The following is an 8,348-nucleotide window of genomic DNA, read 5'->3' as shown; positions in this document are numbered from 1 at the left end:
ATATCCATGCTCAGATGCCAAGGAGCTCAGAAAGTAACCAACTGTGACTAGTAATAATCAGATATATAGAGATTAGAAACACATGTGCATTGTAGTGTCATTTATATTAAAAATGAATTTTTCTGTATGAAACTGTATATTAATAATGAAATGGATTTTAAACTTTTTTAAAGTTTAAAATCTCATTTAATTTTATGTCTTATAGGGTTCATACAGAGTACAATATTGTATAACTGTATTAATTCAATTATAAACCTAAAAATTTACAGCCAATTTTGAAAGAGATGCATCCTAGCTCTGGAAATTGTTATTGAATATGTCAATGCTGTTGTAATGAAATGCTTCTTTTAAGTATATGGTTATTGAATAATTTTTAAAAATAATAAATAAAATATTTTTTAAAAAACTAAATAAACAATAATAAAATATGTTACAATATTGTAATATAAGCTAATTAGTCATTTTAAAATTGTTATTTTATAATATTGTTTTCTGTATATTAAATAATAAATGTAAGCCAGGAATGCTGACACACACTTATAATTTCAACTCTTGGGAGGCAGAGACAGGGGGTCAGAAGTTTAACATCTTCCTTGGTGGCATAGGGACTTCCAGGCCAGCATGGACTGCCCAAGACCCTGTTTCAAAAATACTACTATTACTACTTCTTCTCCTTCTAGTAATAATTATTATTATAAATACTATTATTACAAAATGTAAAAACTTACAGAGTAGGAGAAAATAATCACCAGCAACACATCTGACAGAGGTTTAACATCCAGAATATATAAAGAACTCAAAAATAAAGAATCAAGAAAATAAATGGCCCAATTAAAAGATGGGCTATGGATCTGAACAGAGAGTTCTCAAAAGAAGAAATAAAGATGGCAAAGAAACATCTTAAAATATGTTCAGCATCATTAGTAATGAGGGAAATGCAAATTAAAACCACATTAAGATTTCATCTTATCCCAGTCAAACTGGCTAAGAATCAAATGATACCAAATGCTGGAGAGGATGTGGAGGATGGGGAATACGTATTCACTGCTGGTAGGATTGCAAACTAGTGCAACCCCTATGGAAAGTAGTGTGGAGAACTCTTAAAAAACTAAAAATGAGGGATTGGAGAGATGGCTCAGCAATTCAGAGCACTGACTGTTCTTGCAGAGGACCTGGATTTGATTCCCAGCACCCACATGGTGGCTAACAACTGTCCGTAACTTCAGTTCAAGGGGATCCAACACCTTCTTCTGACCTCTTTGGGCATTTCAGGACATGGGTGCACTTACACAAATTAAGGCAATACAGTCATACACATAAAGTAAAAATAATAAATAAAAATGAACCTACCATATGATCTGGTTATACCACTCCTTGGCATATACCCAAAGGACTCATCCTACTGCAGAGATACTTATACATATGTTTTTTTCTATATTGTGTTTATTGTTTTTATTTTATGTGTATGAGTGTATTGCCTGCATGTACCTAAGTGCATTCATGTGTGAAATGCCCGTGGAGGTCAGAAGAGGGTGTCAGTCCCCTGAAACTGGAGTTACACATGCTTGTCAGCCATGCTGGGAATCAAATCTGGATCCTCTGCAACAGCAGCCAGTGCTCTTAACTGCTGAGCCATCTCTCCAGCCCCTGGATTTTGTTTTTTGTTTGTTTTTTGTTTTTTGTTTTTGAGACAGGGTGTCCCTGTAGTGCCAGCTGGTGTGGTACTCATTATGCAGACCAAGCTGACCTTGATCTCATAGACATCTGCCTCCAGAGCGCTGGGATTAAAAGCATACCACACCAAGCTATAAATGCGAATTTAAATGATGAGAAAATTCTCATATCATGGGGAGTTCCTAAAATCCATGCTAGTTTCTGCTTCTGGAGACAGATTATTATAGGATCGTGGTAAAAAAAAATCATTCTCCAGGTACATAATCAATAAAAGACATTGTAAATTCAGGATTTTAAATGTGATTTGGTATTTTCAACACTGAAACCAGAGTACACTTGGACAAAATGGAATGGGTGGCTCTTCTTAAACAAAACAAAAGCTGTGGCTCCTGGGAGACCAAAATGACTATACTCAGCTGTCTATTCTGGCTAGCCATTTAACGAAATAGGCATTAGAGAAGGCAGAATATGCAGAATAGGAGTCTTATTAGTAGCATGACCACACAGAGAAAGACAAAGACCTACTGAACTAAAATCTGTCTTTGGAGTGCTTATCACCGTCTCAAGATTATATAGGAAAGAGAAAGAAAAGTTCAGGGCATCCTGGTGTGGGCATGTCTAGCTGATCATTACCTCAGGCCATCATCTCAGAATGATCCAGGCTAAGTTGTGCTGGTGCCTAGAAATTCTCTGCTGCTTAGTGGGATAGTTTTTATCTTTTGCCTTACAGTGTTCACCAATCAGGTCTGTGGTTCCTGGGATTCAAGATAACTACAGGGGGAAAAGACTCAGGAAAACTCTGAAAGAAAGAAATGAAACAAGAATCAGTGACATACTGGAGCTAATTATGTCCCTGACTGGGCCTGCCTTAAAATTCCCACTGCCAGGCCACCATTCCATTTCTATAGGCATGGAGCCAAACATGCCCCATTACATTTCTAGTTTAGCCTTACAGTAATTTTGTTCAGAATGGGCTTCTTATCATTTCCACTCTTTTGTATTCATGCTTTGTAATAACTGAAAATAATATGAGGGCCAGGGAAATGGCTTCAGTGGCTAAAGGTGCTAGCCATGCAGCATGATAACCCAAGTTTCAAACTCTCCTAAGAAGATTCTGGAGGTTTTTCCTGGAAAATAATTTAGGTACCTTGCTATTTAAGGAATGTACATCTTGGTATGTCCAGACCTTATCTGATCTTACCTTCTCTCCAACCTTATTTTTCTTTTTATCAATTTTGTTGTGAAGAATAACAATTGAACTTGGGAGTGTAGCTCAGTGTTAGAGTGCTCAGTTCCTCAGCACCACAAATACACACACATGTACATACATGCATTATACACACATACAACAAGTCAAAATATATAAAACATGAACAAGGGACTCTATAATTTTTTTCAAAAAGTGAGCATGTCCCAAGCACTTGTCACTCAGAGGGGAAAAAAAACTAGACCATTTCCAATGCTTGGAAACATACACAAAATGAAAACTCCTCGCTTTAGTTATACTTGCCCTTATTCTCACATAGTGATGTGTGTGTGTGTGTGTGTGTGTGTGTGTGTGTGTGTGTCTGGAGGTCAAAGTACAACTTTTGGAGTTTGTTCTCTCCACCATGTGGGTTACAGGAATCAAACTCAGGTCATCAGCCTTGCTGCTGAGGGAAAGATAAGGCAGGGCACCAGGAGCGTACAGGAAGCAGGTATTTTTTTAGGATGCAGCCTGGTCCAGTGGACTCAAGCTCCAAAATCTGGACCCCAAAGGGAACTAGTGCATATATTTTATACCTTAGACATTGGGTTACAATGAGGAAACTTACATATTGATTATGTAAGTACATAATAGTAAAGACTTTACATATCAGTAAAGTCTTTTTAAAGCATTTTTAAAAATTTATTATTTTTATTTTATGTGTATGAGTGTATTTCCTTCATGTATGTAAGTGCACCTGTATCTTGCGGTGCCCATGCAGGTGTCGGATCCCTTGGAAGTGGAGTTATGGATGGTTGTTCGCCGCCATGTGGGTGCTGGGAACCAAACCTAGGTCCACTTGCAAGAGCAGCCAGTGCTCCCAACTGCTGGACTGTCTCTCCAGCCCATCAGAAAGTCTTAAAGCCAGGCTAATTATTATAAATTTAGAAAGAAAACAAATGTTAAAAAAAACCTCTGTGTAAAAGTCATTGCAGAAATCCATCTGAGACAAACAGAATTGAGGAAGTTTCGTCAGGACATAAAGCAAGTGAATCTAGCTAGCTGTGTTATCTTCCAATCACAAACTTGTCAGCTGAACTTTGCTGACAAGAGAGAGCACACAAGGATTAAAATCCATAGTTTCCTTAATATTCCATCAGGCTCTACATTGCCACCTTTAACCATTGAGCAATCTCACTGGCTCCATCTACTATTTTTTTGAGATAAGGTTTCACTTTGTAACCCAGCCTGGCCTTAAACTTTTCATCTTCCTGCCTCATCCTCCTAGGTGTTAGAATTACAGATGAGTGTCACCATGCTTGGTTTGCATGCAGTATTTTTAATTTTTTAATTATTTTTATTCCTTTCAGTTTTCTTATCAATATTCTGTTTGTGTGATAGATCCAGATTGTTACATGTAGTCATATTATCTATTTTTATTAGCATGTAGTATCACTTGTATGAATATGCCCCATATGTTTATCCATCTTCTTACTGATGAACATTTGGGATCTTGTGAATAATCCCTGGTATAAATGCACATGCATTTCTGTTGTGACTAGACCTACAAGCACAACTGCTGATTCATATATCCTCATAAGTAAATGATACTCTGCATCTTTTTTTTCATTTTTTGTTTTATTTTTGAGGACAGGATCTCTTTGTAGCCCCAACTGTCCTGGATCTCCCTATGTAGACCAGGTTGACCTTGATCTCACAGAGATCTGCCTGCATCTGCCTCCTGAGTGCTCAGATTAAAGGCATGTACCACCAAGCCTAATTTATTTAATTTTATTGTTTTTGAACATTCTGTTGTTGTGCAATGGTATCCCCACACTTCTAATTTTTATTTTTCTTAAAATTTGAGGTTTATGAAGTTGAATACTTTTAATACATATCAGTAAGAGATATCCTCTTGCAAAATGCTTATTTACAGCTTTTGCCCAATTTCATGTTAGTTTTATCTGAAAGCATGTTTATCATCCTAATATAAGTTCTTTTTGATTATATTATTAAAATAGTCTTATGCCACACCAAAACTTCTAAAATTGCATGTATAGTATTGAATGTATAACTTTAGTAATGCCTTTAAAATAATTCATGGACCTGAATCTTATGCCTCATTAGCATCTTTAAGCAACTAACCATCATAGGAGTCCCTAATGGGAGTTAAATATGTCATGATTTAGATGTTGAATGACTAGATGTTGTGTGAGTTTTCCTGGGGAAGCATGAACGGATGTCTTCATCCCAGATAGGGCACTGATGGCATACCAAAGAAATTATTCTGTCCAAGTCAAGCTTACCGAATCAGTGAGTTAATTGGGGCTAATCATAGGCATTTAGGTAAGGAGCTACTTACAGGACATCCACAGTCACTGAAAGGTCATCAGGCTAGCATGAGTGATGGCGCAGGAAAGCTGCATCTCTGGAGCTCCCTGCACCACCTGCAGGCACCTTGACTGGTGGGAGACTCTCCTCTCCCCTTGGATTGTTTATTTCTTATATAACTTGTGGTAGGGTCTTATGAATCTTGTAAGGTTCAAGTACTTCCTGAACCTTTTAAGTTTCATTTACTTCCTGAGACTTAATGAGCCTCCCTTCTCTCTAGGAGAAAATGTTTCAATTTAGAGGAAATAGCTACAGACCACCCCAGAAGTCCATATACTGGAGTCTTGGTCTCCAGTATGATTACTATTGGGAGGTGGTGGAAACTTAGAGAGGTAGGGCTTTGTGTGAGGCTCTTCGACTACTGGGAGTATGGTCCTAAAGGGAATTTCTTTTCTTTTCCTTTTTTTTTCTTTGATCTATTTTTATTTTATGTGTATGAGTATTTTGCTTGCATGTATGTAAGTGCACCCATGTTGTGCAGTGCTCACAGAAGCCAGAAGAGCACAGTGTTACTAAGAGCACAGTGTTATAGTACAGTTGTTCCTTAATAAAGAATCACTCTGGCTCTTAGAGTTGTTTTTTTAACACCTTATTTGTTATTTTTCTCCTATATGTACGAGTGTATTGCATAGAGGTGTGCAAGTGCACCCATGTCGTGCAGTGCCCTTGGATGTCAGAAGAGAGTGTCAGATTCCCTGGAACTGGAGTTCTGGATGGTTGTTAGCCACCATGTGAGTGTTAGGAACTGAATGCAGGTTCTCTGCAAGAGCAGGTAGTGCTCTTAACCACTGAGACGTCTCTTCAGTGATGTCTCTACCGTTACCATTAAGATTTAACAACCAAGAGTGGATCTGAACTCTGAGAGTCTTTTCCTTCAGATCTCTCACAGAGCTGTGCTCCAGAGCCAGGCTTCACTCATACTTTTATTCAAATAGTATCTCCAGATTCAATTGGGGAACTACAAGCCTGAATCCTCCCTTATCAGAATCTTTCCCTTTGATCCCTAGGCCTACAATAACTCATAGCACAATGTCAAGCATATATCTCAATTCTCTCTCCTACCAATGAAGATACGATTATGGATACACTGCTTCCAGCACTTTGATTTGCTAATTCTAGCATACCCCACATTCATTCACTATCTTGGGTGGAGAGCAAAGTGGGGTCCCAAGGCATCAGGGTCAGGTACCCAGGTCACAAGAGCACATGGCTCAGTGAGCTTGTTTGCATTATAACAGTAACTTTTTGTTTCAAGGTTGAGTAAAAGTGAGATTTTGGACATACTGTAAGTCATTCCTGCGGGAGAGAATTGGATTCCCTGGAACTAGAATTATGGACAGTTGTTAGTCACCATGTAGGTGCTGGGAACCAAGCCAAGGATCTCTGCAAGAGCAGCCAGTGCTTTTAACCACCGAGCCATTTCTCTGGCTCCCTAAAGGGAATTTCTCAACCCTATCCTATTCTCTTTTTCTTTTGATTCCTAGATGTCCCACCATGATAAGCTACTTTTGCCATTGGTCCAAAGCAGGAAGTCACATGATCTGGGATTGGAAACTCCAGAAGCACAAGCCAAAATAAGCCTTTTCTCTGTGTAAGTTAATATATCTGGTGTTTTGTTACAGCAATGTGAAGCCAACTGACACACAAGATTTAGATTATATCATTTCAAAAGTTGGTGAATTGATTCCTATGTAGTCTTTAAATGTGATGTTCAATTTTGCATAAGCAAACGCTGTTGTAATTTTAAAGACTGCTTTCAACCTTTACTATGTAACATTTTATTTCTACAAGATATAAAAAAGGGATTTTCTAAATCTTTATGTGCACAATAGTTTCAGTCCTGGAAAAACTGAATACTCAACTGAAAAGATTAAAAGGAACAATGTATACACCACAGTTGAAATAAAATTATATTTATACCAAAAGCTACATCAGTCTCACAAATCTGTTAAGAGTCCATGTTGATCATAGCAATTATGTTAAAGCCAGTGAGGTTCTTTCTGTTCTTAGTCTCTTGAGACACTAGGCTGGCCTGGAATTTGTGGCAATTCTTCCTCAACCTCCTTAGTGCTGTGATTACAGGTATTAGTCACTATTCCTAGAAAGCCAGAGAGGCTCTACCATGGTCAATCATCTTGACTTAAACAAAACCAGAAGTATTCTAGGAAACAGGCCTTAAACTACTAACGTCAAGAAAGCTTTGGGGAAAATGTTGTGGTTAATCACATGGTTAATCACCATGTTAGCCTTATAATCTTTTTGTTCAAAATGAGTTTCTTATCTTTATCTTTTGTGCTTATGATATACACTTATTAAAATTCATTTGATTGTTTACACTTTTATATTTCAACTCCTTTCTTCTGTATCAGGCATTTCTTTGTCTACCTCTTTCTTACTTGTCAATATGGCAGTAAAGCTTGCCTTGTTATTCTTTATTTCTTTATTTCTTTATTTTTTGAGACAGGGTCTCCCTGTAGCCCCAGCAAGCCTGGAACTCATTATGTAGACCAGGCTGGCCTCAAACTCATAGATTCACCTGCATCTGCCTCCCAAGCGCTGGGATTAAAGGCGTGCACCACCACGTCTGGCTGTTATTCTTTTATTTCTTGTTGCTCTGCTATACCTAACTTTTTGTGACTTGCGTATCTGGCAGTTATGCTTCATGCTCCTGTTGAAGGCTGGATATTGATGTTGAAATGTGGGTTTCTAAACTTTCTGATATTATGAGAGAACTTATATAACTTAAAACAAGGAAAAAAACAATATAAATCCAAAACATTCCCTTATCCCTTTATGGACATTGTGTTCTTTCATTCAATCAATAAATTTGTTTAGCAAGGCACTTAACATTTAAAAAGCACCATTATTGGAGCAAAAATGAAATGCCACAGTAATGAATCATTGTCCTTTAAAGAACTTAAACTTTAGCAAAGGGCATAGAAAAGTAAGCAAGTAACTAACAAAAGCAGAATAAAAGAGGTACCAAATATAAGAATAAGAAAATTAAGTAGGCAAGAAAGAGAAAAAAAATCTGACTGAGGGGAAAGAACATAGAGAATATATAACAAAATAAAAAGCATTTGAATTGAATTAAATT

This window comes from Nannospalax galili, unplaced genomic scaffold (genome assembly GCF_000622305.1).
Source record: "Nannospalax galili isolate Female #2095 unplaced genomic scaffold, S.galili_v1.0 scaffold238, whole genome shotgun sequence".
Classification (NCBI taxonomy): Eukaryota; Metazoa; Chordata; class Mammalia; order Rodentia; family Spalacidae; genus Nannospalax; species Nannospalax galili.
This window is presented reverse-complemented; position numbering follows the sequence as displayed.